We start from the raw sequence: 14714 nt of genomic DNA, 5'->3' as shown, positions 1-14714 counted from the left end.
TTTCATCAGGTACTGGCTTCTTTGTAGTTAGCCAAGACAAGCTGACTTTCACTTTCTTTGCAGAGGCCAATCTGATGTTGTCATCAGTAGGATCCAGCAGTCTCCCCTCATGAGGGCTTAAGGGCGAGGACTATGGCTCTCTTATGTTTGTATGTATGTGTTGCCAGTCCCCTTGCAAAATCATACAAGGTCACATTGGGGAAATGCTTCGTTGATAGCAGCAGATCAGCACAATCTCTTGGGCTCTCAGCCCTTAGGTTGAGTTTAACTCCATAAACAACAGCACAAGGGCATGTGACCACAGCACATCCACCTGGTAAAATAAAGTTATCGTACCCGCTATGAGTAACCATTACAGTGAAATGTAGTGAAGTCTGAAAGTTATTACTGATGCAAACACTTTTGAATATAAATCAACTCACCAGAAGCCCCCCAGACCTTTGCAAACACTTTGTCATATGCTGACCGGTTCTGCATTTCTTTGCGGAGCCTCATAATAAGGTCCATCCTGGAGCCCTTGGAGTCTATGGCACACCCCTTGCAGAGACTTCGCACAGCTTCCATCTATGATGTTAAATAGCAAATATTACAGCCTCAATAAATTTAACAATGAGAAAAACCATACAAATACTCCACAGTGTGCAAATACCTTCAGTTTCAGAATCTCGTCAGTGAGCCGGTCCTCCGTAATTAAGAGGTCGGATTCTTCATCTGGGTTCCTTGGTGTGTGGATTTTGCAGTGTTCTGTGAGTAGTTAATAATATATCCCCCTTAAGACGATCACGGAGCTCTCCTACTTCCTGTCCAGATATTAATATTCATGTCTCAGACCGGAAGTGGGCGTATGGCTGTGAGCTCGTTTTTCCCCGGGTGCCACAGTTTTCTGGGGGATGATGTCTGAGCAAGTGTTTGTGGTGGAGTAGGGTGTGCTAATGGGTTTAGAGTGCCGGAGGTCGTATAATGTTTATTGGGGGGTTCTGTTGACAGCAACCTGACTGGGGCAGGCAGATCTGCGGGGGCTGGTTGTGGGACTGTGTGTGTGTGTGTGTGTGTGTGTGTGTGTGTGTGTGTGTGTGTGTGTGTGTGTGTGTGTGTGTATGTATGTATGTATGTATGTATGTATGTATGTATGTATGTATGTATGTATGTATGTATGTATGTGTATGTGTGTGTGTGTGTGTGTGTGTGTGTGTGTGTCCAGATAGGTGTCAAGAAGAAGGGTTAGTTATGTGTTTGTTAATTCTGAGCAGCTTTCCCACAGACATTAGAGGATGTTTGTTAAGTGCAGGGTGCAAGGCCAGGGTGTGTGTGTGTGTGTGTGTGTGTGTGTGTGTGTGTGTGTGTGTGGGTGTGGGTGTGTGTGTGTGTGTGTGTGTGTGCGTGTGCGAGCGAGAGCGAGAGAGAGCACCCCGCCGTGGTGCTGTTTGGCTCGTTGTGGGCTGTCAGCATCTGCCAGGATGGACGAATGTGCTTTGTGTGTCAATGATGTATCTGGCTGATCGTATTTGCTGTAGATGGATGGTTAAATAATGTCACGCGATCGGTCATACTGTAGGCTCTCATTTGCAAGTTCACTGATTGCGTGTCTGATAGGATATATACCTGGCATTTATTCAGTTGATTGCTCTTCTAAAATGCGCCAGATTGATACCAATTATTGTTGTGTTTGCATTGTAATGTACATCTTGGTCTCTCCTTAAAACAACGTACATCGAAACAACTTTAGTCAATGCAGCCTCCTATGTCAGTGTTTGCTTTACGAATACTATAGCATATCGGTTTATCAAAATTGTTAAGTGGGGGCGTGTGTGTGTGTTGTCATGTAGGCTATAGACTGTTTGTCTTGGATTGCATTACCCCGAATATTGACGGGTATTTTGCACGCTGGGTAAAAGCTTCGAAATAAACACTACCATCAAAACGTGGGATAACTAATGTATGCGCTGCTGTTCATAGACTAGCTCCAGCGCTCGTTGCTGTGTTGCTAAATGATAGCAACTTTCCACTCATTATCCTTTGACCATGCATTTAATATTTACATATATAATATGCGGACACGCTGTGGGTGTGAAGGATTTGTATATGTCCAGATAGGAGTTATGAGGAAGGGGGGTTATGTGTTTTGTTAATTCTGAGTTGCTTTCCCGCAGATAGTAGAGGAAGTTCATTAAGTGAAGGGTGCAAGGCCGTGTGTCTGTTTTCTCGGATGGGGAAGAGGAGGGGGTAAAGTGGACCATCCAGAGTTTGTATAATGTTTTATTGGGTGGGCTGCTGTCTATGACCCGGCAGTGTCCTGACAGACCTGGTGTGTGTGTGTGTGTGTGTGTGTGTGTGTGTGTGTGTGTGTGTGTGTGTGTGTGTGTGTGTGTGTGAAGGATTTGCAGGTGTCCAGATAGGAGTTATGAGGAAGGGGGGGGTTATGTGTTTGTTAATTCGGAGTTGCTTTCCCGCAGATAGTAGAGGAAGTTCATCAAGTGAAGGGTGCAAGGCCGTGTGTCTGTTTTCTCGGATGGGGAAGAGGAGGGGGTAAAGTGGACCATCCAGAGTTTGTATAATGTTTTATTGTGGGTCAGCGATTTTACCAGATACCGATGGATGATCAGGGGTTGTGAGATGATCAAGGTTGGGCGTAGGCCTAGGGGTGAAGGATTTGCATATGTCCAGGGGGGGGGGGTGGGTGGTGATCAATGAATCTGATACGTTGAGGGGTGTCGACTGGGTGTGGGGTTATAAAAAAAAAAAAACCCATAGATCAGGATTTGTTAGGCAACTGATTCCCTGTCCATACCCAAGAGAAGACAACCACCTCTGCAGCTCTTTTTATTTTCGCAAGTCGTACTGAGACAAACACAGCCCACTACAACATGCTGATCAGCAGTGAGTATCTCCTAATACCTTCTCTATTTCAGTTATATTAGACCTATGACATTGTGTAACTGTTTTTTTTTTTTTAATATTTGTTTTGATGAAAAAGTGGGTTATTAGGTATTTCAACAGATGCACAGGGACATGTGTTCCATTATCCAGACCCACCACAGTGTATGTATATAACCCTACCCTTTTAATCATTAAGGTTGAATTATTACTATTATTATTATTACTACTTATATGTAGACCCTGGAGGTAAACAATCAATGTCTATGTTATGTGTTAGGTCTGTTTGACACTGTGTCGACGAGGATAACTCAAAGCCCAGCTCTTATTGATCTGACCAATGGGGAGGGTCCATCTAGAGGTAAGGTATCAAAATATTATTAGGGTATTCTGATGTATTATCTAATTGCTATTCGTCACATTTCTTATTCTATGCTTTCTTTTCTTTTTCTTTTTTCATAGCACCTCTACCCACAGCACCACAGGAGTGTGTTATAAAACCTGATGATGTCACCGCTGTAAGGCCTGAGAGGAAAACTCAAAGCCTGTTATCAGGGGAGACCATAAAGCTGGTCATAGCTGAGACCAAAGAGGGGTGAAGCCGAGAGGAGAGCGTGTGAGTATATTGTGACTGAAGGAGGGGTCCTAGCTGTGCAACCGGGTGATGATATAGGCCTACCAAACGGTCGGTAGTTGTAAATACTGATGTACATACACATTAGCGCTAGATATCACGTTATTGATCATTATTGATTGTTAATTTTCTTTTCTTTTAATTAGGTACCGCAGACATGGCCCCTGAAGACCGGCCGGAGAGAACATATGCGGAGCTGACTGATGCAGATTGCGACTTCCTGATTAACGGTGATCCGGGGGACGACCAGTTCATGCGCCTGGATGCCCCACAGCGTGCAGTAGAGCCATCGGTGGACAGGAGCGATCTCACCCCCTCGTCAGACCTGCAGAATACTGCAGAAGAGGTGTCGACCAAGGCCAACGCTCCATCTACCTCTAAAACCCCCTTTGAACAATCCGCCTGAGGTGAGCCGTGGTGACGACACAGCCCGGTCCGCGGCGGTATAACCACACACACAGACGATGAACCTTCTACCGTTGTACCTGTGGCTGGCATAAAAACAGGGTCAGAACAAGATGTCTATGCTATTCGCATTCTGAAACTCGAACGTAAAGTTAAAATCCACGATATAATAGCTCGCAGACGTTACAAGATCGAAGCCCTTAAAGTTAAAATCAACGATATAACAGCTCGCCAACGTTACAGGGTCGAAGCCCTACGGGAGAAGGCTGTGCGGGAAAACTATGCTAAATGCTTGTCTAAGGTGATGAATGTGGCGGATGAGGTTAAAGCGCATGATAAAACTCTAGGTGACCACTCCAAAGCTATCGATAGAATGCTTACATTGCTCGTGGGCCTAAATAAAAAAGTTTCAGAAGCTCAAGAGACGCAAGAGGATGTAGCCTTAGTCAACTTTGGGGATTGTCTTTTGTAAAATCGTGTCTTTTTAAAATCACGTATTCATCTTTTATTTTTATATCTTTGATTTTTTTTTTGTTATGTTTTTTTTTTTGTGTGACGTTGTATATTCGTTTTGGTAAATACATATGTAATCAATCAATAAACATGAGCCCCAGAAAAAGAAAATGCAAGTCTATTAATGGCAATGTCAAGAGGAGATGTAGATCCAGCAGTGGTAGTAGTAGTAGCACTAGTACGGACACATGTTTTGATCAGCTGATGAATGAGTTTGCTAACGATACAGGCATGGTGGCGGAATTGTCAGATGCCTGGGGTGATGAGGATGACGATGATGATGTGTTTGATGATACTATAGACGTGTGTGATACAGATCTTGATGAATTGTTAAATAGTACTGAATTCAATTCTATAGAGAGGACTGTGTGCGGGGTATTAGAGGATCTAGACAGAGGGGGTGAGATAGAAGGTTTCTTTGGCCAGGGGGGTAATGACGATGATGTCGTAGTGGTTGTACAGAGTGTAAATGAAGGGTCGTCTATTCAGCGTGGTGGTGGTGGGGGTGGGGCCTGTACAGGTGATGGTGTACAGGATGGTGCCGATGCTGATGGAACAACGGTGGGGGTAGATGAGGTGTTGGGCGTCCGGGGTAGCGCTGATGGAGGCAGTAGTGGTGATGGTAGTGGTGGGGGTGGTGATGATGATGATGGTGGCCCCGAGTGTGGAGGGGCAGTCAGCGCTAATGATGAGACGAGGATAAGACACTATCCCTACTTTAACGGCTTCGAGGTTAGGCGCTCTGTTGATCTAAGGACTATCCCTATCGATAATTTAGAAGAGATACCTAATTTTATCAGGGAGAGGTTGACAGGCGTCATAACAGAGTGCTCTCAAAGAACCGTCCGAGGCAGTGTTTTAAACGTGGTCCTGCGGGGTCCGTCGTTGGCCAGTGATATCCAGGCTGTACTCACGACTGGTGACGATTACAATGATGATACGTTTCTAGAGCAGATTTCGCAAGTTATACAAAGTAATGACGCTAGCTTGACTGATGATGCATTAGAGTTTGTTGTCACAGGCGTTCACAATAAAAACGGAGGTGTCCGGTTAAAGTTAAAAAGCGTCCCCTATGGTGATATCATAAGCAGGAAAAGATTGAGTCTATACACCCCCTCCAACACTCATGACAATCTATGTTTTTCGCTATAGCTCATTATCTAAAAGAGGGGGTGTCGGAGGATGATACAGTGTCGGGGGGTGATACAGTGTCGGAGGATGATACAGTGTCTGAAGAGGCTAAATTGTTGGTTGCCCAGGCTTTACACATTAGCTTAGGATTTGATCACAATCATCCAGTTGGCTTTGCTGATGTTTCTGCGTTTGTAATAAAACATGTTATTGGCTAAAATAAATACTGTTGGGGTCATAAAGGTTTTTTCACCACAAAGGATCCACCCATCAGAGGGCTAAGAAGAGACTCCTGGTTAAAAACACATCAGTTGTATGGTAAGATGGCTACTGGTCAGAAGTCGGTTGTTGGAGAGATGTTTGACCCCAGACTTCAGCACCCGTTCAGTATGGTAGTGTCTGGCCCCTCCAACAGCGGAAAAACCTATTTTGTCAAAACAATCGTTGAAAACGTTGGTCGTCTATTTTCGGAAGATATTGAAAACATAGTCTATATTTATTCATGCTGGCAACCGATATATGATGAATTGTTAAAGATAAGGAGTATTAACTTTGTGGAAGGGATTCCCAAATCTCTTTGCGACGATTCAATATTACCGGTCAATACTAGAAATCTTCTCATTATTGATGACTTGATGAATGATGCGTGCAATAATATAGAGGTTCAGCATGTTTTTACAAAATATGTACACCATCGTAACCTTAGCTGTATGTATCTGGTGCAAAATTTGTTTATGCAAGGTAAAACCAGCAGAACAATAAGCTTAAATACAAATTACATGGTCTTGTTTAAGAACCCACGTGACAAATATCAGATTTTGTTGATAGCCAGACAGATGTTTCCGTGTAAGACAAAGTATTTTCTAGAGTCCTTTAACGACGCTACTAGCATACCCTATGGGTATTTGCTTGTCGACTTTAAAGCCACGACCCCCGACAATATGAGACTTAGAACAGCTATTTTATCAGACCGTCAAGTCGTCTACACCCAGAGAGCAAAGTGACTAGCTAGAGGCCATGTCGGAGCGTATACGCAGAAATCGAGACCGCCTAAAGCTGTTATATAAATCACCGCCTGCTCTGCGTAAAGTTATTCTACGGACAGCCAACGACGATTTTATCAACTCGCTGTGTGAAATAGCGTTGAATATTTTACAAGGCAAGATACCATTGACCCCCAGTCAGCACAAAAGATTGCAGAAACAAAAAAAGGACATTAGGTTACTGGCTAATAAGTCTGTGGTGATTTCTAAAAAGAAGAAGAGACTCATCAATCAGACCGGTGGATTTCTGTTGCCTTTACTGTCTGTAGCCATACCTTTGATTACCAGTCTTTTCTCCAGAGGTGGTTGATTGAAATCGTAATGGAGCACACTCACAAGATGTATCTAGTTCCTCAGCATCAACTCGATGCCTTAAAGCAGCCCCATCCTAGGGAATCGGTTAGACAGACGGCTGAAAACGCTTTGGATAAAGCTATCGAGGAGGTGTTGAACAGCCCCGATACCGATTTGTATGAAAAAGCCAAGAGGTACGGATCTGTTTTACAGCGATATCTATCTCTGGTTAAACAAGGACAACGTGAGCAAGGAGAGTTGACTCTATCACTTGCTGAGGACGGGTCCAAGTCTCAGCCGCGGGATGCAGATGAGGGGGGTAATGCTAGTGCTGGTGATAGTGTTTTTGAGGAGGTAATGAGACACATACCGACAAAAAGTAAGAGAAACGCCGGACACATCATGGAATCGTTGAAGAAATCTAAAAACGTATCATGGACGGACAAGGGCGAGCTTGTGTTAAAAGGAGAAACTATTAAGGGGTCACATATGTATGATTTGTTAAAGAATGTCACAGCGTCCTATCGCGTTTTAGATTCCGACAGGCCACCGGGGTGGATAGCGTTTCTGAAAGTTTTAGCCCATATTAATGTACCGTCTACATCTATACCTAGTAAACGACTTAGACAGTTGGTAGACATGTATAAACATGCCCCACCATCGGATAGTGTTAATGCAATTGACGAGTATGAGAGCCACCACTCTGGATCTAATAAGAGGAGAAGACGTGAACGACCTGACTCACCTTCTAATACCCCTAAAACACATGAAAGTGCGTGGTTACAATTCTGATGTGCCTATCTGAATAATTGTATATATACTGTGACTGTTATCTTTTTGAAAAACGCTTGTGGAGTATCAGCTAAATAAAAAACTTGACAACATAAACTTTTTTACTCATCTTTGTATTTATTTTCAAAAGGCATGTTACATGTTACAACCACAGATACACGACTGCACACATATCAGTTCATGTTCATTACAAAAACTTGGTTTTACACTACTAACAAAGTCGTATACCTTTTTATCATTGCGGGGTAGATTAGCCCCAAACATTCTCAAAAACTTGTGGTACGACACACCTTTCTGCATATTAAACAAGAAAAATAGGCAATGCTGTCCACAGGCTGTACTTAAATGGTCCTGGATCTGTTGTGTAGAATAAACCACATCACTACAGCTATGATCAAGAAACTGTTGTATGGATACGGGAAACTCTGAGTACGTGGGTGGGTTTCCATAGGAGTCAAAAAAGTATCCTTGTCTCTCGGCCGTGATATATATAGCTAGCCAATGGGCCCCGGCTGCATTTGAAGGTTCTGTATTAACCACTAGCATAGCAGGCACGTGACGAATGTCTCTAGGTAGATGATCGCACGGTACGACCCCCAGAAAAGAAGCCCTATGAGCAATTTTCTGGCCTACAGCTGTTAGCTCGATAGTATTCATGTTTTGCAATAACTCTTCAGTAATAGTCCAGTAACACCTGACGTCTGTTTGATATTTCTATAACAGAATCATAAACTGCATAACATATTAAATTGACGGTTGTAGCTAGAGCGTTTCTGAATCGTACTTCTAACCTTACGTTCCCTGTTTTGACTAGCGACACATGCTGTCCACACCCTTCATCTGCTTCCAGGTTAAAACAAAACAATGCATAACCGTCTCCAAACTCTTCCCGGGTGATGGCAATATCTCTGTCTTTCAGCTGCCGTCCTGTTGCCTGAATAAGCTGGAAATATTCCCTTGTATACAAGCCATTTCTAAAGTCTGGTTGAAAGGGTTTAGCAGGGTATGAATGTCCATCACAGTAGAGTGCTAGGAACTCTGTGGCGAAATGTTGAAATCTGAACGGATTCCGAACATAGCTCCCAGTGAATGCTTCGTTATCCACGAAACCTATAACAATCATCTTCGGAATTTGTCCAAGAAACAAATTGTCTTGATTGCATATTCTACTACCCGCAGGGATAGATACATTTTTTAGACACACTCTATCAACAGGATATTTTATGTTAGCTTGAGTCAACGCTCGGGCATGCGCCAACTTGACACCCGGTGCAACTGAGACCTTCTTAATAAATATATTCGCAGACACTATAGAGACTCTGTATTCCACCGGACCGGTGGCCATGAGACAGAAATCGTTTTTTGCTCTGATGAATCTTATGCGAAGATCAACACCGTTAATCAGTAGTTTTTCCTGGAAAAACATGTCTGCGTGAATAGGGGCTATTAGTTCGACTATACGACTACGTGTTGAATATGCACTCCTGGCTGCTAAGCCGCGATTAGGACCGTCGGGGTCATGTACATCCATTTCACCATACGTGTCTTTCTTGAATAGACCGCATCCAAACTGTGTGTCCAGAGTACCATTTCCATAGTTTAGCAAGCATTCTATTATGCCTCTGTATGGATAGGTATTTGATGATTGGGTAATAAGCCTATCACCTAGAGTAATATCCACCTGTGAGAATAATGTACATCCCGGATAGTTAATCAACCCCACTTCTGCATCCTCGGCTAGGTCTGTTCCATTGGGATTAGTGATCTTGACCCGTAGATGCAGATACGTGTTGTTTAGATCCATATAGTCTTCGCTACTGGCCGACACAAAGAACTCTATGGGGCCCCTGTCTGTCAGAGCCGATAGTGGAGGAATCTCTATATACGTACTTTTCTCTATAGCCGTCTGCGTTAACGGTAGAGTGAAAAGGTCCAGCTCACTCTTGACACATTCTTCTGACATACGATGTAGGAGAGCCATTGTTGTTCAATACCGATTATTGACAGCTAAATGAATATATCATTAGCAGCCCCTCTAAAGCGACGGTTTGATACCTTCTTGGTCCTTTTAGGTTTTGCCCTTTTTCTGCCTGAGGCTGGTGTTTTACGTTGTTTTCTACGCCCCGTAGGACACCGGGACCGCCCCCAGCTTGAAGGAGGATATTTAGTGGGTCTTTTGAAAGAAGCAATCATGCCTGCTCCCTGTTGTTTCGGCGTAGATGACGCCCGCGTTATATTTGTAATCACGTCGCCTATAATGTTTTTGGCAGCACTTTTCAAATGAGGCTTGGCTATGCTCACACCCCTTTTAAATAAAGGTACCGCCATCCTAAAGAGGCTGCGGAACATTCCACCGATTCCAGCTCCATATTGTGTGCTGCTGCCTTCATATCCGGTTAATCCGTTCCCGGCCTGGTTTAAATAATACTGTACGTATTTTTCCTCATCGTATGGCGGTCTATAACCCATTACACTGTGCATTGGGCTAGAAATGTTGTTGTTTTACCGGTCTAAAATGAAGCTTCAGGATCACTTTGCCGTATGTGAATGGTATATTTGTATTCTGGTCAGACTTTAGATCGATTTCGATATCTCCAATAGGGTCTCGGGACACGTGAACGTAGTGCGGTTTGTCAAACATGAGACTGCGGTGGCTCTTGTGTGTGTCAGTTATATTAATACACCTTAACAACGGGACATAGCTGTCCCCCACCCACTGGTGATCGACAATATCGCTATAAATAAACATGTTATAGCACCCCCCATGGATGTCTGCTGGATGTGGTGCGAATAACGCTCTGGTCTTGTCTGCAGGGTACATTTCGCCGGGGTTGAAGCCCAAGATGTTAGCCAGTTTTCCTCTAAACCCAAGAGATAAGAAGTCACTACCTTTGATGTATACACGATTTCTAATACTTTCGTGGTAAAGTTTAATGTCCACTTGAGGCGTGTGTTTGGTTATAGTCTTGTTGATATGTTCTAATAACCGGGTAATACTCTCGTAGAACCCCGTTGCTAATAGCAAGGTATAGCCTGTTTTAGAATCACCCAGAGATATTACGGCGTCCTCCCACGGAAAACTCAGCCATCTGCATGGATATTGAGCTTCAATCAGCCCTACTTCATAGGGTTGAGTTGTATGTATAGCTTTTGCTAATTTAGTTCTAAAATTCCATATCTTATTTTGAGGGTAGACCCCCGCTGAGGCGTTACTAGCCAGAGTCACATAAAACCCCCCTGCAGCCTCCTTCTCCATCGAATATCTCGGTTATAATGTCTTATATTCCTCTTACACGTCGATTATCACATTTTCAGGAACCCACGAATTGAAAACGTCCGGCCACCCTAACCATTTAACAAATACCATATTCTTACGCCCCACCTTTTTTCTATCGATAACCTTCTCTATTTAAAATTCTTTGTTTTTAGGCACTATGACTTTTTGTAACTCTTTCTCGTAAAACGTTCCTTGCAGTGTATCACCTCCGTAGTCTTTTAGCTTGTAGACTGGGGGGTAACGCGATATCTTCTGTGATATCACAAAGTATTCATCTGTAAATGTCTGCTCGTAGCCTTTTCGAAATATACCTTTTGCTTTTGAAATTCTAACCGTATCGCCGATATCGTACCTAAATACGATCTTAGCATCTTGTTTTGTTTTGTAGAGGGTATTAAATACCGTTTGCTCATTATCTTTAACAACGCTGACAGGCGTCATTTTTATAGATCTGTGGTATGAGCGATTATAGGCATGTACCATATCTTGTAGTTTGTCTACGTAACGTCTGGAATTGGAAGCTGTTAAATATCTCCACATGTTGGTTTTCAGAGTCCTGTTGAAACGCTCAACTATACTGGCCTTGGTCTCATTAGATGTAGAGAAATGTTTAATGTCGTGACGCTCCAACAGCCGCTGGAAGGTCTTGTTGTAAAATTCTTTTCCGGCGTCAGTCTGTAGTTTCACAGGAACACGTCCTTCTTTGAGAATATCACCAAATGCTTTACTGACATCTAAAGCACTCTTGGATGGTAAAGAGCGAACCCATGCGTATTTTGAAAACACATCAATACACGTCAACAGAAAATGCACCCCGTCATTTTCGGGCGCATACTCGGACATATCCACTAGATCTGCCTGAAACTGTCTATCTATACCGCTGACCAATACTCTATTACTATATTAATACTATATTTCTGCGGAAATGTATAGAAGCTGGAGCATGCAGAGTATATGCATCCTGCTTCAATAGCCATTTCTTTACATATTTTAAAGGAGGTATCTCCTCGCCACTATGCTTAAGGCCCCGTTGTAGTTTATCAATACCACCGTAAGAGCCAGATCCCGCAGAGTCGTAATAAGTTTTAGAAAGCAGTCTATCCATATCGTCTGACGGTGACAAACTGAATACTGGTACACTGAGCAGAGTTTACATCATCATTTTATTTAAAAAACAACCGCCCACTTTCCACAATGTCAAGATACAACTTACAGACAGTTTTATTTTTCTGTACCATTTTACAAGACATCATTTGAGCAACCCTAAGACACTCTGATTTTTTATCCTTATTTAACTTTAAGACGTCGGATACAAATGCACATATACACATGACATGCCCAACAGTAAAACATTTGTCATCTGAGAAATGGTTAACTAGTTCAGATAACATTAAATCCTGGGGTCTGTCACACGAGAATTTCAGGACCAAATCATTCCAATCCTTATACACACATCGGATATAAGCATTATGATTAATAAATGCATCATTTTCTACCATACTAAACATCAAACCAGCAAGTCTATGTGATACAGAATCGACAAACATGTCATAACCAAAAGAAAACAGATTACCCATTTTACAAACATTTGTAGGCCCTCTGTGTAGTACGACGCCACTCCAATGTACGCCTCCACAAACGTGTTGCCTCAATTATCTTACGCTGATATTCAGGAGAGATACACTTTAGGGTTAGCTCCTCCAGCTGGTCCATAACATAGAATTCAGTTAGTAAATCACATAGCATAGTGTCCACCGCCCCTATGACTGTCTTATGATCCAATATTAAACCAATTGTATTTTTTAATATTGTATCCATAAGAAGTCCAAAGGGCTCTCTACCCAACACAACACATATATCATCGTAATGGGTCTCGTAGTGATCCTGAGATAGTTTGCACAGACAGGTATGCCGTTTTTGACTCGGGGTGTTGTACGTACACCCCCAGCAGTCTGCGCGGATCTTCCAGTCGATGATGGCAGCTATGCAGACACCCGTGGTCGCTCTCAAAACACTGAGGGATTCAGAGTTGATACGGGTGTGAAGAGATACGGTTGGCCATCCATCCGCCTCCTCCGTAGCCGTATCAACCACCAGTGGACCTCCCTCATAGTCCGGTAGAAAGGTTAGATTCAATTCAGATAAATGCTTGGCGTACTCTTGAAGCCAATCGTCATGTTCAGGTTGTCCGTCATTTACATCACCACTCATTGCATTGTCGTCATCATCATATCGGGGGTAATTGGCATGGATCTGTTCTGTATAACATAACAAACATTACATTAGACACTACTGCATACATGAAAACTATACACCCACACATGCTGTAATAACGCAATCTCTAAATATTCACCATTCTCTATAGCTAGTAGTCCTCTGCATCCTAGCAAGACACCATCTCAACATCACTGTGATCTGAGGCCCCCACTTTATTATCATTCGATAAAAATAGCTGTTTTTTAACATCATCAGCATCGCTTGGACTCCGTGGGGTATCTGGATACCATACAGTTGGGGTAGTTGGGTACTTCTTGACCACTCTGTCAATCTTCTCAAAAATCGAGCGTATCGCGGGCCAATCACATCTCTGGATAAAAAAGACAGTTTCAAACCAACGGTCGGATGCTGCGTAGCCGTCAAAGCGAGGGTGACGTGTGATAGAAAAAGGGTCACAGCCACCCAGTACCGCTCCTGGTTCAACGCATCGCTTGAAAAAAATGAAATTAGTTGTACACTTGGTGGACTCCATCCGATATAACACAGATCCAGAAACCCCACACCATTGGGTGACAGCCGGAGGTTCACGCCATCCAACAACGTCTAACTCGGGGGTTACATTCTCACGGAAATGTAGCCAATCCTCGGTACACATATGCACCACGCCATCACAGTCTTTTGCTTTTAACAGGACACATCCACCCCCGAATGAAATTACGTACTCAAAGCCGTTCTTTCCTTTATGCCCGTATGTCGATTCGGTACACGGGGGTCTAGCACCTGAAACAGGCCTCAGTCTTTTGATTGGCGCATTAATCAAAGATACTCTTTCAGCACTAAAAGCATGGGTAGATTCAGGCGTACAATGGCTGGACATACCCATGGGGGACTGGTTTTCAATGGGGTCCATTTCCAAGGGTTTTCGGGATCGTGTTGAGAAGTAACGCGTAAGGCCGTCGGCTGCTGAATGCTTCTGTATCACTGGCTAGTGCAGAAAGCCAACCTTTTAAACCTATTTCTCTACCCCTCCGAAACACACCCACTTTTACCAACACATCCACATTGTGGCCATGATGCGTATAGAACATCAGCCAATGTCAGGTCACTGTCAGGTCACTCTCAGGTCACTGTCAACAGAACCCCCCAATAAACATTATACGACCTCCGGCACTCTAAACCCATTAGCACTCCCTACTCCCCCACAAACACTTGCTCAGACATCACCCCCCAGAAAACTGTGGCACCCGGGGAAAAACGAGCTCCCAGCCATACGCCCACTTCCGGTCTGAGACATGAATATTAATATCTGGACAGGAAGTAGGAGAGCTCCGTGATCGTTATAAGGGGGATATATTATTAACTACTTCTGTGTTTAACACCATACTGGAGCCTATTGTGTGGGGACCAATCCATGGTGCCCAGTTATGGTAACTGGGCCGTACCACAAACGGATTCTGCTTGTAACCTGCAGGAACATTTCAGAAGAAGAGTACAGAATATGTTACTCTCATTGCAGCACCTGTAGGATTTTCAT

This window comes from Micromesistius poutassou (assembly GCF_964030765.1).
Source record: "Micromesistius poutassou genome assembly, chromosome: 11".
Taxonomy (NCBI): Eukaryota; Metazoa; Chordata; class Actinopteri; order Gadiformes; family Gadidae; genus Micromesistius; species Micromesistius poutassou.
The sequence above is the reverse complement of the archived record's forward strand: the minus strand, read 5'-3'. Positions refer to the sequence as shown.